The following is a 20,574-nucleotide window of genomic DNA, read 5'->3' as shown; positions in this document are numbered from 1 at the left end:
TCAAATTGCAACAGATTACAAACTAATGCTTCTAGAAGTGTATTTCCTTCTGTCATTGTTTTCCTATTCAATGCTATATGGAATGGCATTGGGCTAAAATAAGAGAGTCAAATCAACTGCAGAACTGTTAGGTTTGTTTTATTATTAATGAGATTCCTAGGTTTCTGATTCCTATGAAAAATGCTTACAAAGATCTGTTAGAGATAGTATAGGCTTGTGAATTTTGAAAGAAAGGGATTTTAGGGAGGGTTGGATAGTACATATCCAAGTCCTTCTTTACCCTCCAGTATATTCAAAATGTGAATTTGCCAGCTATTTTTAACCCTTCCCTTCTACCAGTGTGAGTGTTTCCACATTATGAATAATTTAATTTCTCCCCTGATTAGTCATCTATATTTTCAGCTCATCCAAATTGCTTTATGAGCTTAATAAATGCATTGTTCATTTTATACTCTGCAAAAAGAACTAGCCATCATGCCTGCAAGCTCAAATACCTTGAAGGGAGCTTCTTTCATGTTCACAGTTAATTAAGAGATCCAGTAGACTTGACAAGTTTCACTCATTTGGCAGGAGAAGCTTTTATTTTTGCATGAATTTGAAGTTGTTTCTTAAATAACTTACTTATCTCTCTCCCTGAGACATTTTTCCACATTCCTATTTCTTTGAAATGTTTCATACAAACTGTCATTGCTTGACAGCCCTGGATCCTTTACTCTGTCTCATCCACAAGCACAAGTTAACTGTGTCCCTGATGAGAAGGAAGCCTATTTTTTCTTTCTCTGGTTAAAAATTCCTAGACTGATCATCCAAAGATGTATTTCATTTATGGAAATTATCATATAATAATAAAGATCTTTAGCAGCGGAGACTCTTAAATTTAGTTACCTTATTATAGGTGAGCAGTAATTTCATTGAAATGAATGTTATTTCTGATTTATCTTCACTGCAGCTTTGCATAACTGCTGCAGCATTGCCTTTTTGTCTGAACAGGCCACTAATAAAGCACAACAAATAAGCGACTTAGATAAATTCTCTATTGTGTGGATGTAGTTTGTCTGTTGGTACCCAATATGTTATTTGGGAGGAAAAATACATAGACCCTATGCAAAGAATTACAAAATTAGCATTGGTAAAGCATTTGTAGAATTCAAGCAGAAGGTGTTTGGTTAGACAGGCTGCAATTACCTCTTCATTAAGCATCCTGTGGCACCTCTATGCGGCACATAATTCTGAGATGCTCTTGTTGGGATTGTGCACAAATATTGGGAAACAGCCATGAGGGAGTACTCACAGAGACATCTTCATCATTTCAGTGTGGTGGATGTGCCTCTCATCACAGTACACTTGCAGGGCCTTACACAAACTAGATATTATAAACAGCTTTGCTTGCTGTCTCATGGCACTGCAAAAAAGACCCTCAAGCCTATGTCCTCCAAGAGAATTACTCTGAATGCAGGGCCAGTAAGAAAATAATGCTGATCCATCTCATTTGCATAAAGGTTGCTAAATTCAATAATGCTGATCCATCTCATTTGCTTAACGGATGTTACATTCTCAGTGAAAAATATCACATGGCTGAACTTGCTTTAATTATATCCCTCCTATACTGCATCTGCTCACTCTGGGTCAGTGCTGCAATGTCAATCCAAATATGGGGAGCTGAAGGAGAAAGAACATATGTGCAAACACGATTCTTAAAATTCAGGTAATTTAACAAAATCAAGACTCTACAATAACCTTGAAGATGCTTTTTTTCTTGTTGGCTTAATTTAAATAAGATCAATCTTATGACCAGCATTTTGCTGGAGGACTACTATTTTAATCTTTATGACAAAACATTAATTCTGCTTTGCACATTTGTGCAGCTCTGCAACATTCATTCCCCCAAAATCCACATGCTAGAAACATGACAAAAGGAGATTGTTTTATTATGTCAATGTATTGTTAAAATTCTAGAAGTTTTTTTTTTTTCTTATTTTAAATTTTTTTTTGAATCAACAGAAGGGGTAATACATTTTTTTGGGATTGTTCTGTAATCCTCTAATAGCATTGTTTTGTTTTATTAACAATTACTGAAGTATCTCTTTGGTCAGTTTAACATTATGAGTTGTAACATTGTTTCAGAAATCTTTTAGTATTTGTTGATATTTTTTGGAGCAATCTCAATTGTAAAGATATATTAATATAGTAGTGGCTGAGGTTATTGCTGAAAGAGATGCTCAGAACAATACCAACGTTAATTTTTCACATTGTTACTTTCCCCTAAGTGTTAGCAAGATCTAAATTTGCATCATTAAATAGTTCTCCACACCCCATACAAATGGCCATAATGAGCAATTCTAGAATCCTCTTGCATCTGTGAAATAATGCGTCATTATGAATGTAACAATTTCACATTGAACTCCACCATAAAGTACTTCACTTCATAAAACACTACTGTTTTGCTTCATAAGGCAATTCTTCACAGTCCACATGAAAGCAGCCTACATTTGTCTACATTATGAGCTGAGGGGGACCTTGAAAAAAGTTATATGATTTTTCAAGGCCCATCACATGAATATTTTCTGTACCGTTGTTTAGCCATTATCTCATCTACTCAAAAAATACAGCATTTTATTTTGCTGTTGAAAAATCAATAAATTAATATAGGCAAAATTTGACATTTTATTTTAGTAGTTTGAATTTTAAACTGCATTGAAAAATTTTAAAATAATTATTGCAATGGTACTGATAACAATTTCTAAAAGTACAAAATCAGTTAATTTTATTTAACCTGGCTGTACTACTAGGATGCTTTAAATGTCATGACCAGACTTAAAAGGTTAATTAAGGTTAAAACACCCTTATCTATCTGTGCAATTCCTTTATGACTTATGTGAACCATACACCTGTTCTCATATTCTCTTTACAAGTATTCTCACTTGTATTCTCTCATATTCCCTTTAAAAGTGCTTATTAAGTTTTGCTGCTGGATCTCATTTACTAAGAGATCTGTAAGAATAAATACAGCAGAGAGTATTGTAGAGGATGAGACCTAAGTATGCTTTGTCTCAAGCATTCTGAGTATTGCCACAGGAAATGTGTGATTGGAAGAGAAGGTCCCACAGAGGTGGGGAGGGACTGTGCTGAGCCAAATTCCTGTTCCACCTTGAGACTTGTGCTCAGCCTCCCCCCAGCTCACTTCCTGGAGAAGAGCTGCCTCTGCATGCATGGAAAAAAATGTGCAAAAATTCTAATTTACTTGGGATACATACACGAGGTTAATTATAAAAGGAAATGAATTTGTCCCCCTCCCTCTCTCTTGGATAGAGATTGGGCCTTCTCACTCACTTTTCCTCTCTTCTCATCTCCTCTTCTCTTTTCTCTTCTGTTTTCTTTGTCTAGCAACCCCAGCTCTAGACCATTCACATGGCAGCACCAACGTGGGATCCAGGGACTAGTGATATTCCTTGTTTTCTTCCCTTGCTTTGCCTGGGAAAATAGCCAAAACATGGCTATCATATTCTATCCCCTAATCCTTATTGAAATTTGCTGTGGGAGTGGGGAGCTTGTGGAGGTGTTTTAGCTTGTGAACCAGCACCCTTTAGAAGTCTGTTGCTGGACTTGTGAAATGTATTGTACAAAATTAAGGTTTTGTTATCCTCCACTCCTGTAGAAGTGTATTGAAAGAATTTAAGGGAATGTTAGCTAATACCTTTTGAGTCAAAACATTGGGCTGGTTGCTGGAGTTGTAGAAGATCATGCAATAAAACATAAGAGTTGCCTGACATGTGTCCAGTGTCTTTGTTCAGCCTGACAAGAATTTATAACATTACACCCCCTATCATTGAGTCATGACAGGTTTCAAGTCAGTTTTCATATTAGAGAATGGCTTGGGTTGAAAGGGACCTTGAAGATCATCTAGTCCAAATCCCTCTGCTTCAGGCAAGGACACCTTCCACTAGATCAGGTTCCTCAGAGCTCCATCCAATCTTCCAAGTTCCAGGAACAAGGCATCGACAACTTCTCTGGGCAACCTGCTGTGGTGGCTCACCACTATTACAGTAAAGAACTTCTTCCTAATATCTAACATAACCCTACTTTCTTTCAGTTGGAAATTATCCCCCCTCCCTTTTCCCATCACTACATGCACTTGAAAAAAGTCCCTCTCCATTTTTCTTTTAGGCTTCTTTATGTACTGGAATCCTGCAATTAGGTCACCCCAAAACCTCTTTTCCAACCTAAGCAATCCCAGTTCTCTCAGCTTTTACTCAGAGGAAAGGTGCTTCCTCTCTCTAATCTTATTGGTGGCCTCCTCTGGACTTGCTCCAACAGTTTCCTGTCCTCCCTGTGCTGGGTATCCCAGGGCTGGCTGCAGCACTGCAGGTGGGGCCTGAGCAGAGCAGAGGGGCAGAATCCCCTCCCTGGCCCTGCTGGTTTTGGATGCAGCCCAGGACATGTTTGGCTTTCTGGACTGTGCGTGCCCATGGCTGGGTCATGTCCAGCCTCTCATCCACCAGCATCCCCAAGTCCTTCTTGTCAGGGCTGCCCCTGATCTGTTCAACCCCCAGCCTGTGTTGGTACCAGATATGGTCTCTTATATCAAAAAAGAAAATTAAGAGCCTTTAAAATTATGTGTGGGGGAGCACTAAATGTAGAGAGAGGTCATTACAGAGCACCCAAGTTGCACATATAATTTAGCAAAAGTAGATATGTAACTTATCATCTAATCTTTTAGTCTTCATGACCCAAGAAAAATTCAAAGGGATGAACATTTTTCATGTACATTGAATACACTGTGGTGGGCAAGAGCAGAGAAAGGTCTAAAAAACTGTTATTGACAAAAAAAGTCAATTTGTCTTGGGTACAGAAGTACCTTGTCTTGTTCATCCCATGCTTCAGAGTAGGTTATGCTTGTGCTTCACTGAAAGGAGTATTAGCAGAATATAGTGCATCTTTCACCTCTCTCTCTCTCTCTCTCTTTTTTTTTTTTTTTTAATAAAAGAGGTTTCCAGGTTTGAGATGGAAATGGAAGAGGGAAGAAGGCAAATTTGCCCCAGATGCATTCAAACTTTTTCCACATTACCCAGAAGGAGTAGTGTGGCAACAGCAACTTGCTTCCTGTAAAGCTTTTAAATTAAATGTTCTTTAACAAGGCCAGGATTTGTTCTCATACAAGCGAGAGTTTTCCCAGTACTTTCAATGTGAACAGGATTTGAGTCATTTCCTCACTAAGTGGTGATGAGGAAAATTGAGTGAATAGGTCTCATGATCTCCTATTTGCCAGTATCTGAGTACCTAATTGATTTCGATTCTGAATACATAATTGTAAGCTTGTGGAACATAGTAGGGTGTATAAATCTGCTCATCTCAAATGACCTAAAGTCAACGTGAGCTGTGAGGTCTGAATTCTTAAGGCCAGCTGTGCTCTACGGTTATTAATGACCATGTTCCTCAGCTTGTTGTGTTGGACTAATTGTTTGTCAGATGTGAATTCAGATACAAGAAAATGGGGGAAGATTGAAAGGGACAATTTATGGCTAACTTCAGGAAACCCATTGTTTTGTTTTATGTTCTTACATGAATGAGTCTTCTTACATTTCTGCTGGTTATTGGTCAAGTTCTGACCTTTGTTGTACAGGTACAGTTCAGTCAACATAAAATAGTTGGGACTGTTGTCAGCTATATGGTATTTTACTGTATTGTGATGCATCACATACAACCTTGCACCCCTCTGTTTCTGGTGTGGTGTGAATAGTTCCATAATACAGACCTGATCCACGAACACAGGATTAGTTTCCCACAAAGACTAGTCAATGCTATCCATTTATATTGCATTTTGGAAGGGAATTATAGCTACTCAGCTTTTTTTTAAAAAAATGAGTTCTTTATAGGCTAATATATCTTAATGCAAGCATTTAACTGGAGTTACAGTGTCTTGCAGCTTTAGGTCTTGGCACATTTCTGTTGCTTTTGTAACAGATGGTTTCTCCCTGAAGACCTAAAAACTCTGAGGTTTTGAGCAGCGGTGACAAAATACTTTATGGAGTTAGGGGTATCAATTAAAACATGCAAAAAGAAAAAAAAAAAAAGCTGCCTATATATGTTATCACAGTTTAGAAGACACAATCTCAGAGAAAGATTATGAAGCAATAAATCTTGTTTACCAAGAAACACTGCCGCATGTGGAAAGCCCAATAATGATGAATTTTGGTCTGTTTAGCCTCAAGGAAAAAATATTTATTCATAACTCTTATTATGTTTCCATGTTCCCCACCACACACACAGAAACCAAAATAATAATCTCATTCTGTCTGTTTTCCTCACTCAGATTGTCTGGTAAGCATTTCCACACTCTGGTGATTGAGGATTAATTATGCCCCATGAAGATGTGATTGTAAATGTGAATGCTGGGTGCCATGTGTACGAATTTAATCTAGCAGCTTTTTCTCTGAGTAAGATCAGGTATGGTTTCCTTTGTTTTTCCATTTGTTCACAAAAAAAAAAAAAAATTGCTGCGTCTTTTTTTACTTAGTCAGCTTATGATTTCTCAGCCTAGACAGATCAGTCTACTTCATACATCACAAAAAAATCCAAACAGAACATAACATAATCCATTATATAAATTTTAGACCAGTGATGCTGGAGAGCTCAGACTCCCATTTAAATTAAAAAAAATTAATATTGATGTACACAAGATGAAAAGGTTTTGATCTGACAGTATCAAAGAAGCCTTAGATTTCCAGCAAAGCCCTGGAGGCTCATAATAAAAGATACAGCATTTTTTTCCTCCTCTCCTGAAATAGGCATATTCTTTATACTAATTATATTTTTAAATGTTCAATTAATAGATCAACAGCTGCTAGTAGAGAGTCTTAGGAAATAAGCTGGACTGGAACAGTTTTAAAAGGCTATACTATCCTTTAAGTGGCTCATGAGAAACTTCAGTAGTCTTCAATTTTTTTTTACTGGGTATTCTGTCTGGTGTTAAAAAAAAGTTTTGGGAGACTTTTTAGGAGTAAATTTAGATAGTCATTAAACTTCATTCTGGTCTCTTAAGGAGAGAAGAAACTGACCCAAATTAATTTTGACCTCAGGCAACCTTACCAAGACTCAGGATACTTAGGAACAGTGAGGAACCGAATGAAGAGAAATGCATTATAGATCACAAAGTGATTTTTTCACAAAATCTTCCTAGGTCTAGGTACCTGTTCAACTTCAAAGACTGTCTGTCTGTGAGACAGGGAACCAGAAATTTATACTTGAAACCTGGGAACTAGTATTTTTGTCTCTAGGAATCTTGGAGAAGGGAAACTGGCAATGGTTCTGAAGGTCTAGCTGCAAGATTGAATTTCTTGTAAAAAATAACAGACAGTGCTTAAAATGAGGAAAGATCCTAGCAGGGAAATGAAGGTACCAAAATAACGGTATGCTACTGGGCCCAAGGTGAAGACAACACACAGACCAAGGGTAATCCAGGAACCTTTTAGGTGCACAGCCTTGTTCTGGCCCTATCTGGTTATTGTGGACTGATAAATGTCAAAGAAGAAAACTTGATAATATCTGTGTATTAATGAAAGCTGTTCATAAAATTTTGCCAAAAAAAATTAGAAAAAACATATTTGCTATATTCATTCAGGGGGAAGCAAAGTCTCAGAATTCAACAGCTTTGTCCCTGCATTTGAATAAACAATGACAAAACTGTTGCTCTCTCACCAGGCAAAAAATCAGCCACTTAATATGCATCTTTCTTTGCTTGTATATCTTTCTTAAGCATTAGTATAGGTAAAGATGACAAAGATTTTTGTTTCATTAAAATTAATCACTTTCCCTCCAGCTTTCAGTACCAAAATTCCCAACAATACCAAAATTCCCAAAAATGCAATCCTCTTCCGTCTTGAAACGATTGCTGACAAGAGGTCCCATTCTTTTTGGGAGTCTCTTGGTGTTTTTAAACACTGCTGAGTTTAGTAGTAAACGATAGGTGACTTTACATAGAAAAATAATGGCAGAATAAACCCTCTTACTTTCACGTGACTTTCAAAGCCCTGTAAAGACTGGTTCAAAGACTGGAATAGGTGGCAGATGTACTTTTGTGCCTTCCATTATAGTTTCTAATGATTAGATAGCAGAGGAGACTACATTCTGGACTCTAGAACTCAAAGACACTCAATTAGGTTGGGACTAATGACTAGTAGCTGTTAGAACCTGTTATTATGCCATCCTAACAATGGCTTCTGAAAGGTCCAGGCAATCTTCACTCAATTACTGTATATTTATTTGACATTCCTCTGTTTTAAAATGACCTTTGCTTAAATCAATTTACATCTTACTGAATTCTTGCTGGAGCCTCCCTGAAAGGTATTAGTTGATATTTGTATGTTCCAACCATTTGATCTGTAGGAATTTAGTTTTGTGTAACTCAATATAAATTCATAGTTGCATTGGTTTGGGTTTGGCTTTTTTTCCCCTACATTTATTAATTTTTAATATTAATTGACTTTCTTTTGAGATTTATAAAAGTCAATAAAATTCTTACAACTAATGGATGTTGTATATCAATATACAGACTTAAAATGAAGTGTTTAGAGACCAAGGCTTAGAGTATAAAGTTAGAGTTTTCATTGCATATAACATTAATGCTCTGACTTTGTCACTATTCTTTAACACAAAAACCAGGTGTTTTCTTCCAGAAGCTAGTATACTTCTTCTAATCACAATATTCATTGAGCATTCAAGTATCATGCAAATGTAACCCTTAATTTATTGTCTTTCTTTAGCCATGTCCAGAGGCTCTATAAGCAGAGTTTGTACATTTACAGATTTTAACTGTACAGCAATTATTCACTGTCTAGATACACAGAGCAGGTAGCTAGGAGTAGCTAGACTAAACATGAGTATGCTCAGCATCTCCAGTACAGGCATCTGATGAGTCTTTGCTGTCCAGATAATTATTATTGATGTGGAAAAGTGTCAGATCCTCCATGGTCCTTGGAACAGGCTTGTTCTTAATCCTTCTGAGTTCTCATTTTTTGACTCACTGATTCTTTTCAGCATTTCAGCCCTTTACAGATCACTGTTTTTCTCTGATTCCTCCTTGATTTCCATTTCAAAATTTTCACTTTTGTCTTTGTTTCTTTCTTTCTCAAGAAAATCTTGGCTTTAGCCGGTATCTTCTCACAGCTCAAGAATTTTTCAGTAAAGCTGAGCCAAGGCCACACAAGTGTGCTGTACAAAACTGGGCCGTGGGCTACAGACAGCTCAGCCCCTGTGCCACAGATTGCAATGTGTGCAGACACAGGTCTGTTGGAAAGGTGTGGCTTTAGAAAGAGTGCACAGGTATTGCACGTACTCCTGAGATAATCTTAATGTCAATTATGTCAGGGGTAAAGATTTCTCTTTAGCTAAGTACCTTGGCTTCTTTTTTTTCTTTTTTCAATGAAGTCTTGAGACAATCTGCAGATGCTTAAATGCAGTAAATACATAGAGCAAGGAAATTGGCATCATCAACATCTCTGGGATTAACAGTTTGCTTACCAAGGAGTTGTCTTTTAATGTGTTGGGGGTTGTAGTTTTTAACATAGTGGCTGTCTACTACTTTATTATTCTTTACAAGTGGTATCTGAATAATCAAAAATATATTTGATAAATTAACACAATGATATTATAGGGCTATTGATGCAAAATTATTTAATGTCTATGCATAGAATTGCATGTCTGATTTGGTTGAAAAAAACATTTTATGAAAGAGGATTTAAGGTAACACTTTCAGAAACCATACCTCCTTAAAGTTTAAGCTCAGTTGCATATACACCATTTTGAATATTTAAAGTATTTCTGAGGGTTGGGGTTTTGTTTGGTTTTTTTTTTTTTCCTTCACAGTAGAGCACTACATCCATAGATAGCAGTTAAATTTGCTAGATTAATATGAGAATTTAGATTATGCAATACTGCAGCCATACCTACTTTTGTATTACCTGAAACATTAGATTGAAATCTAGCTTTCTTCCAAGATCTGAGAGAAAGATCATCAGCAGCGAATAACTCTACTCTATGTGTCTATATGAAAAATATTTACAAAATAATTACACTGGGAGCTGAGGCTGTTATCCAATTGGGTATATTCAACAATGAAAATCCCATGGGAAGCTAACCTCTGTTTACTTGGAATTTGTGACTCTAATTCTCTTTTATTACTTAATTAAGATGGCCCCAGAACCTGTAGCAAGGCTTTTTAGCTTTCTTTGAAATATACTCCCAGTTAAATAATCTCCCTTCTCTTACTTTTCATGTCCTGATTGAAATAACATGTTCTTTCACTATCCTCAGGAAAACAGGCAGCATTTGTGACTATATGCTAAAAAATCCAAGTGAGAAAACATTTAGTTCACAGCTTGAAAATAGAAATACCAATTTTTTATACTCTATTGTTTGTTTTGTCATAAGCCCAGCATAATTCTTGAATAACAGCACAATAAGACAAAGTAATTAGAGCCGTCCATCTTTTCTATTAGTGCTCCATGTTCTCATTTTTGAACAGAAAAACTCCACTAAACTGCTGAAATATTCTTCACAGACTGTTTTGTGGAGAGAAAATACAAATATTTTGATAGTAATTTGGCAAGAGTTTTAACATTAGACCAATCAATTTTGCAGTGTAAATAAGAACAGGAAAAGCTGTGACTGGTGATTGCTTCAGGAAAGAGCATGATATGTTTTATTATATGTGTAACTTCAGATTATTCGTGTTTTCCCCACCCGCTTCTGGATGGGACTGAAGAAAACATCTTTCTGCAGTTGCTTCAATGTACAATATACTCAGAACACTTTGCTGAGAGGATCTTTCAGTGATTCCTCTTCTCTTCTATCCCTAAAATTTCCAGGATGTAAAGATGTTTGCCAAATTCTTACATGATTGACATTTACACTTTTCTTAAAATCACATGAGTTTCTTTCTTAGGGAAAACTTGAGTGTCACATTATAAGAAGATGCTTATAGCACCTGCAAGAAATTGCATTGCAGATAATGACATATTTTAGTAAACAGGGAAAGGAATATTCTGCTGGGAAAAAGATAGAATAAAAATCATTGTGTGACAAATTCAGCTCACTGCACTGTGATTTTAACACTGACATATTCTAGGGACCTTGGGATCAATAATATTCATAATCTGATTTCCCAGAATAATTTATCTCATATGCAAACATCACCAGATCAGCTGTAATTTACAATTCAGCACTTTTGCATAATGCCTGAGAAGCCAAGCAATAATTAAAAAAACTTCCTCTCTCCTCATTTTTGACCTTGAGAATTGATATGAGAGAATCTGGCATGTTGGATCTCTGTGTGGAGTTATCATTTAGTAGCAAAAGTACTCTCTGTTCTAAGGCTAGCAGTTTCTCTGTTCAAAGGCAAAAATATTATTACATCTGAACAGCATCAGTCCAAGAGCAAATCTTGTTCTGGGGGCATCACAAAATCTGAATAGTGAGACAGGAAAAAAAAAATCTGAGAGGAATGCAAATTGATTAAAACACCTACTGACCTAAATTGGAGCACCTTTATCTGCCAAGAATGACTGCAATTTGCTAGCTCAAGAAGTTGTGATTTTCTTCTTCAGGGTAATAACCACATTTCAGACAAGAACAATGGTAATGTTGATCTAAGTATCAACTGTGTAGTAATGCAAAATCACATTAATATGTAGGGTAAAATGAACCTGGGACATGTGTAGACACTCTAACCTCTCCTTTGGTTTGATATTATTATTTAGATAACAATGCCATCTAAAGATCTTCCCATATTTCTGTGAAAATGAGAATTTTCCAGTCTCTTAAAGATTTTTTTTTTCCCCCTTATCAGTGATATCCCATCAAGGAATCAAGGAATCTATCCCATGTTCAAGTTCTAGATACTTGTTTACTTAGAACAAACCTGGATTTCAGAGCAGTAGCATTTCTTCCAAGATGAAACAATGCTTTGCAATGATTTTTTCTCTAAGCAAAAATCAAATGCCCTCTACTCTGGTACAGTGTGTGGAATCTGCTTAACTTCTTATTCTAACATTACTGACTTTGTCGTGATTTCTTCTATCTGTTCCCAAGTCTCTTGCTTTTTAGAAAAGCTCTTTAAGATTTCAAAAACTTAGAAATTACATTTTAAAAACCTCAAAGCCCAAACACATGCACACATGAAAACCACAAGACCTGAGATACAAGAAGTTGCTGGTTTGTTGTTCTGGTTTTGTTCTTGTCCTAGGATGGTCATGTAGTAACTAAAACACTTAAAACAAGTACCATAATGGATAGAGAAGGCTGAGGGACAAATGCTCTCTTTTTTTATTATCCAATGTCAAATATAGAAATATTGCCCAGTCAAAAGCAACCAAGAGGGAAAGCACTGCTCATTTGGTAAAGACAGGAGGTATTGTTAAGGCACTCAGCAATGTCTCAAAGCACAGAATACAAGGTACAGTAGCAAGCATTGAGTACACTATTGTCAGGCATCCTGCCTTCAAGAAAATAAGTCACTATGGCATGTAATTGTTACCTTGGTCTGACTTCAGGCTGCAGAAGAGTGTATTTTTTGTGTGACAGTGGGAAATGTCATCACTCAGACATCCAAGAGGAAAATAATTTTTTTTCTCACTAGGGTTTTAATTTGAAAATTAAACTCAAGACAATATAATAAGGTTGAGGTTAGCCTAGGTTTTATATTTACTTTTTCTCATTGTTTTTTTTTCATTTGGTACTTTGATTTCTCCCTATTTAGTTTAAGGTTGGTTTTGGTTTGTTTTGGGGTTTTTTTGCGGGGTGGGGGGTGAGATTTTTTTCCCCTTTTTTCCCCCTTTGTGATAAAGATATATGAAAATGATAAAAATACTGTTCTCTTTAGAATATCTGCCTATGTGAATCCTCATCAGAGACCAGTGAAATTTTGAATACTTTCATCAGCCATTTCCTCTGAGGTGGCATGTACATTCCGTCTGTCTGCTCTTCCCCTCCCAAGAACCATAAATCAGAGAATATAATCATTCTTGCTAAACAGTTCATTTCCATTGCTTCTGGCAACATGAGAAGTACCCAGGGCACATTAAATTACAAAGCCTAGGTTTTATATGTACTTTTTCTCATTGTTTTTTTTTCATTTGGTACTTTGATTTCTCCCTATTTAGTTTAAGGTTGGTTTTGGTTTGTTTTGGGGTTTTTTTGCAGGGGGGGGGGGGGGAGATTTTTTTTCCCCTTTTTTCTCCCTTTGTGATAAAGATATATGAAAATGATTTTTCTCTGGGTAACTAAGGTTTAACAATTATCCAGCAATGGTCTTTCTGGTGCATCTTATTTCAGAAGATAAGTAAATAAGACATCAAAGAGCGCTCATAAACTCTTTTTCTCTGGTTGAGCATACCTAAAAAAGCAGATTCTATACAGTCTTATTTCAAAAGCTCTTTATTAACTGTTTAAATCAGAAAAACTTGTCACAGCTCTTGAGTGATTTAGCCACTTGTCAACTATTTTCCTGGCCTGTTTTCTTAGGAACAGCATTAATAAATCTGATATTACTCTGTTTCAGTCAATGGAATTAATAGAAACTTATTCTATGCTCACAGGTGGATAAAGCCACAGGAAAATTGTTTCATTGCATCTTTCAACTGAGAACAGAGCTTCAGAACTTATCTTTGGTCATTGGTCAAACTGAGCCTCAGGTTATTTGGACATTTGGTTCACAGATTTTCTCAACATTGTTTATTCAAGAAGTCTGCAACTTGTTTACAAGTCCAGCTGGCAGAGGATGAGTCTTGGAGTGAGCTTTGCCATCTATATTTTTCTATCATCATTGCACAGGTTTATGAAATGCATGCCAAATGGTTCTGTTTTCTATCCCACTGTCTGGTGCTTCAAAGACCTGGTAGTTAGAATGAGTATGTGTGAACAAAATTTCCTTGGATCACCATTAAGTGCCTGGTTACTTCTGCAGGATGCTAAAAAATCTCACAAAAGACCCATAGCAAAAAAAGTGTAATCCCCCCCCCCCCCAATATTTAATATAAACACTCAGAGAGGAGTAAAATCAGATCAATTTTATCAAGAATTTAACATTGATGTAACTGATAGTGATAGTCAGATTTACAGCAAACTAGATAGACAGGAAGTCTTAATTGTTCTTCTCATACCATTTATGATCTCTAAAGAAGTCAGAGTTGACTGTTTTCAGAAACAGAAATTCCTGGCAGCTCCAATTGCATCTGTTAAAAACTAGAAGAATCAAGGACCACTCTGAAGAAGGTAACAGTCAGAGCACCAGAGCTGCAGTTTACTTAGAGAGTCATAGAAAATTATAGAGGTTGGAAAATACCTCTAAGATCATCAAGTCCAACCATTAACCTAACACTTACAGGTCCATCACTAAACCATATCCCTAAATACCACATCTTCATGTTTTTTGAAATCTTGAAAAAAAAAAAAAAAGTCATATAGTAATTTTTACATGTGTATTTTCCCATTGTTTCTATCAGTTCCAAATCTTAAGAACGTACCATAACACCTAAAAGCAGGAGCTTAACAGCCAAATATTTCAGCTGAAGCACTTGATAACTGTTTGCTCTTGTAAAAGAGGCTCAGTCATTACTGTAGCACAACATTTGAGAACCTTGTTTGCTTATTTTGTGAAATCCATGCATCTGCATCTGCATTAATTCATTTCAGAAGAGGGAATTTCTTTGTAATAAGCTAAGGATCATAAAAAATTTTGCATGTCAAACCAGAACTGGCTCTTTCCTAGAAGTATTTCTTTGATTATGCCTCATTGATTACATATTATGTAACAACTAGGGATAAATTAAACTATCAGCATTTTTGAAATTAGGCTCCATTAGTCTCATCTGACTCTTCTGACTGAGTTAGCACACAAATGCAAAAAAAGGTCAAGTCCTCTTGTCAGTACTAGCTGAGTGATAGTTTAAGAGTATAAGGCTTTTCATAATCACTTTTACAGTTGGTCTGAGCTTCAGGGTATGTAGGTCAGACATTATCAGAGATGTTTTCTAATATGACAAAATGAGCCTTCAGAAACTTCAGAAGCACCATGAAAACTGAGAAGGGCAACAGGAGTTTGCAGATAACCTAGAGTTTGTCCATCTGAGCAAGAAAAGCATCAAGTTTTAGATTCTTCCAGAAGTCTTGAGACAAACAGACAGTCTGGAGAAGATTTAACTGATTTATTCTTTTTAATAGGCGGGAGGAGCAAGGGACTTGTTTCCAACCCTCCACCCAAAAGTTTAAAAAAACCTAAAAGAAAACAACAGCAAAAACATTGGTAGCTTGTGGAATAGATGCTGATTTGCTGGCATTCTACCTGCATAGCTGCATACTTTATCTTGGAGGAGGAACTTACCTATCCTGTTTTTCCCTCATATAAATGAATTACTTGAGATAGTTAATTTCCTAAAACGTTTTTCAACCATTTTACTTGCACTTCATATCTAAAGATGCAAAAGTTTATACAGCACCTTCTTCTTTCCTAGACTAGACTTCAGACACCCTCTAGATTAAACTTGGTAGTTCTGTAGTCAAAACTCTCATACATGAACATGGCAGGTTTAGGTGGAGTTGTCATTCAGTATCCACATCTGACTAATTCCCTGGAGTATCTGAGCTGCCCTTTTAAAGAATCAAGCTCGTCAGTTCTGAAAGCAGGAGATGAAAGTAATTGCCTGTTTAACAGCACAGTGAATACCCTCAGCTCAGAGCTACATCCTGAGAGCTGTCCTTTGGGGAAATTAGATAGTTTTTTCATCCAGGACTAAAAACTCTCACCTGCAAGTGTGAACACTTACCTTTACAATAAACTGAAATTTCCATGAGAAAATTAATGGGGGAGTACTGCACCTCTCTCATTAATTTCCTTTCCAGAATAATACAAAGTTTTTATCTGCAGCCTCATAATGACTCACAAATTATAATGGTGTCTGCCTGGCAAAAGGGCACATAATGGATTTGCATGCCAAGGCAAGGACAGTGGGGAGCTGTGGCCTCCAAGAGGAGCAGCCAGGGCTGTCCCATGTCAGAAGCAACCAGTTCCTGTCAGCTCTGTGAGACCCCACTGCAGGGGATAGCTGAGCTCCTAGCCATGCCTAGGTCCCTCAATGAAAACATCTCTAAGGAAAGGGACAAAATTCTGCTCAGACAGAGGATGAAGGAACAAAAATAGCGAGAAACAGGAGAAGGAACACCAGGGTCAGAGGAAAAGGAGGAAGTACTCCACGCTGGAGCAGATGTCCACACTGCAGCCCCATGGAGGGCCCAAGGCTGCAGCAGGTATACATGTCCTGAGAGAAGTGGAAGCCCATGGAAAGCCCACACTGGAGCAGAGGGAAAAGGTGAAGAGGAAGGAGTGGCAGAGAGGAGCTGTCATGATTGCAACCCCCAGTTCCCCATTGCCTCTGCAATGCTGGAAAGGGTGGGGAGAGGACGAAGAGTCAGGAATGGAGGAATGATGTTGAACCTGATAAAAAAAGGGGATAGTGAAGTGCCTTTTTGTTTTTCAACATCTATGTATTTTTTAATTGGCAATAAATGGAATTAATTTTCCCTAAATCACAGAATCACAGAATATGCTAAGTTAGGAGGGAAGCACAATGATCACGGATTCCAAATACCAACTCAGGACCATCCCCAAGAGTCATACCATGTGCCCAAGAGCATTGTCCAAATTCTTCCTGAACTCTCTCAGGCTGGTGCTGTGCCCACTTCTATGGGGAGCCTGTTCCAGTGCCCAACCACCCTCTTGGGGAAGAACCTTTTCCTAATATCCAATCTAAACCTTCCCTGACTCAACTTCCCTCAGGTCCTAAATCACAGAATCACAGAATATGCTAAGTTAGGAGGGAAGCACAATGATCACGGATTCCAAATACCAACTCAGGACCACCCCCAAGAGTCATACCATGTGCCCAAGAGCATTGTCCAAATTCTTCCTGAACTCTCTCAGGCTGGTGCTGTGCCCACTTCTATGGGGAGCCTGTTCCAGTGCCCAACCACCCTCTTGGGGAAGAACCTTTTCCTAATATCCAATCTAAACCTTCCCTGACTCAACTTCCCTCAGGTCCTGTCACTGGTGACCAGAGAGAAGAGATCAGTGTCTGCCCCTCCTCTTTCCCTTATGAAGAATCTGTAAACTGCAATAAGGTCTCCCCTCAGGCTCCTTCAGGCTGACCAGACCAAATCAAATCTGTTTTGTTCATGACAAAAACTGGTCAATCAATTCTCCTACCTTTATGTTCACCCATGTTATTTTCTCCCCCTCCCATGTTTGAGGAAGGTGAAGAAGTGAGAGTCTGAGTAGGTGTCCAGCAGCTAGCCAAGGTCAACCCACCCTAGGGACTTTGACAGATGTTCCTGCAAACATCTTTGCAGGAAGATAAAGCTTATGTCTTCCTAAGAGCATCAGTAATATGAACAGAAGTATTTCTTGCACTTGCTATACAAAACACAGCGGAAAAGCTTTTTGTGATCTTTTACCACCCAGATTTACTCAACTTTAAGCACTTAATTGAGGCATCTAACTCAGAAGTTTAGTCCCCTTAGTCAATGAAAAAGAAGAGATGCCTCCAAAAGATTTTTTAAATCCTTAATTGGACAACATTTTATTCTGGAGGTATTGGATTCTCACCATTGATTATAAATGAGACCAAAGACAAGGGCATTCTTGAAGGGACTTAAGTTAAGGAGGAGGAATTAAGACGTCTGTGGCCGAGGACTAGTCCTTGATCTTTCTTCTACAGGGGGAATACCTAGTAATAGCACTTTAGAATCTGCTTTTCGTATATTGGTCACAGTAGCCATGCAGGTTATTCTGCTCTTCCACACACAACTGAAATGTCCCTACCTCTTTAGTACTCAAGACTATTTTAACTGTTGATGCTTTTGGACTCAAGGTTTAAGACAGTTGCACCTTTTAATGTTGCAGTTCTTTATTAAAGATGTGCTGTGCTTCCCCAGTAATGTTTCTTGCAGAGGAAAGTATTACCAAAATGAACTAACATCATTAAGATTGGACAGAACTTTAGAAGATATTTAAGTGTAGCTATGCAATTTTAAAATCCGAATTACAGAGTTTGGGTACTGAGTAAATAATATGTGACACCTAAAATCAACCCTCACAAATTTAGCTTTTGGGTAAAATATTAATTTTTTTGGTGTTGTTTGCATGTCAGTTCTACCAATCATCACTACACTAATCCAAAAATGTAAATTGATGGCAGACAGATGATTTTCTTTCATTTGAGAGATGTTAGTCAAACTAGAGGTTTAACTATTTATGAGTTAATTGACATCTTCTTTCAACAATTTTCTTTCTCTCCTAAATTGATTGCTGTTGAGATAATAATCTCCTTTTTCCTTCCATCAAAGATATACAATCAGGTACTGTTAAACAGAACTTTTCTTTCAGATGATTTTAATGACTTGGTGATAAGGACCAGCTCTGATCAAGCTTAGTTATCACTCATATTAGATAAATAATAAATACTGTGATTGATATGGTTGATAAGATGAACCTGGACAGCTGGTGGAAAAAAGCCCATAGTTCTCCAGTGAGTTTTTAATTACATTATTACAGTTTGGGTTGCTATTTTTCTTTTTTGCACTATGTTCATAACCATTTTTGGATTTCTGTTCATCCTTGTCGAATTTCTCACACTCTGTGTTTAACTCCATTCTGGTACTTCCACACACACTCAGTTTTTTGCTTCCTATAACATGTTGCTGCAGAGTCCTGCATTTTTTTTTTAACAGCAATGCTTATTTTGAATTATCTTTTTGATATTGCAGGGTGCCAGGCAGCTTTTTCTCCTTGCTCAAACCTCCATCGATAATCAAATTCTGTGGCAATATCTCTTGTGGGTTTGTTTGTTTGTTTGTTTGTTTCTAAATGATGAGAACTCAATAACAATTGCTTAGGGAGAAAAGCCCAGTCCTCTGTGGCAGCTTGGTTTCCAATCCATGGTCTCTGTGGCCTTGCATCTAAATAATCTCTTTGTTTTCAGGTTTCTCTAACCAAAACACTGAAACAGATGATTTACTGTTGGTATGCACAAGATGGACTTTGTTCAAACAGCGCAGAATCCTCCCTGACACCTTTGCACCAGGAAAAAGGAAATAGGGCTAGGTTATCTGCAGAGAATTTTGTCAGTATCTGACATAGCAAAACACTTACATGCAGCAAGGGGGAACAACAAGAGGAAAAAAGATTATCAGTACTGTATTCCAAATTAAACCTTTACCTGGAGCCATCTTTGTGCTTTTAAGTCAAGCAAAACAATCTATGAACTCAAAGGGAAGCTGTAGTTACTGCTGAAGACAAATTTCTCAGTGTGATGCATATATGCTAAGAAAGACACATACAGCCATGCCACAAGTGCTCAGCTACTATGGCAATTTACCTCAATTGGGAGTAAATTATGATTGTAACATCTGCTTATGTTTTGGCAACTGGAAAAGAAATAGTAGTCATGAGAATTCCTATTATAGTATAATTAATGTGAGGGATGAGCTGGTAAATATTATTCCATTTTGGTTTACATTCTTACCAGCCACTCACCTTGGACTGTAGGTTCTTGAAAATACTTTCTGTTCTGCTACTTGAGTTTAGTTTTAACTGATATAAAGGAGAAAAGGAAGTGTGCTTTCTGTTAGGAACATGAAAATTAGTATATTTGGTTTATAAAACTTCAGTTGTGTTTTAAGCAGCATAATCTTTTTAATAACTTTAGGGAATATAAAACCTGGAGGATGGTTTCCTATTGGCCTTTATGGAATTAAGCTTTTCACTCAATGCTTTAAGACATTTCTATTGGCATTTTTGCTAACTTGCATTACCTTGACTCTAATTCTATCACTGATAAGCTGATATCTTGCAAAAAAACTATGGCAGTATATTAAAGACAGGAGCCACAACTTGAAAAGGGCCACTTAATTCTTTGTCCCAGTTGTGTACTCTAAGAAGGTAATTTGCAATATGTATATTAAAATAAGTCAAAATAGCCCTGTGAATCTGAAAAACCTGTGTGTTGTGGAGAGCTGGTTGTGCCTCCAAAATTAGGTGCTGGTCAGTTTTTCAGCAAGTTTGAAAATGACTGTGGGATTCTGAGGCCACTGAACAAACTCAGGATAACACAAGTGGACTACTTCTTTGTGTTTTTCTTTGAATATTTAATTTAAGGCATAAATACTTATCCAGTGGTATGAAATATAAATGTAAACCTTTAACCTGTCAGGGAAGTGGTAAGAAGCACTTGGCTGAAGGAAGACTTGACCAGCCCTTGTTTTGCCAGTGGAGTTACAGTGATCACATCCAGACTGACCACACACACAATACTCCAGAGCATCTCAGTGATGTTACAGGTGCTTACACAGCCCTGTGTGAGGTTATTTTGGAGTCCCCTCATTTGACTTGGAATTATTATTCTGTTGAAATCCTGATAGTTCCAAAGCTCACTGGTTGATAAAAATTCCAAACCCTTAAAAAGCTGCAGCCATGCCATGCTGAGACATTTCTGTACAAATTTCCTTTTGTTACATATGTACAAGATATTC

Source organism: Pyrgilauda ruficollis, unplaced genomic scaffold, assembly GCF_017590135.1.
Source record: "Pyrgilauda ruficollis isolate IOZ18807 unplaced genomic scaffold, ASM1759013v1 scaffold37, whole genome shotgun sequence".
Taxonomy (NCBI): domain Eukaryota; kingdom Metazoa; phylum Chordata; class Aves; order Passeriformes; family Passeridae; genus Pyrgilauda; species Pyrgilauda ruficollis.
Note: the sequence above shows the minus strand (reverse complement) of the source record.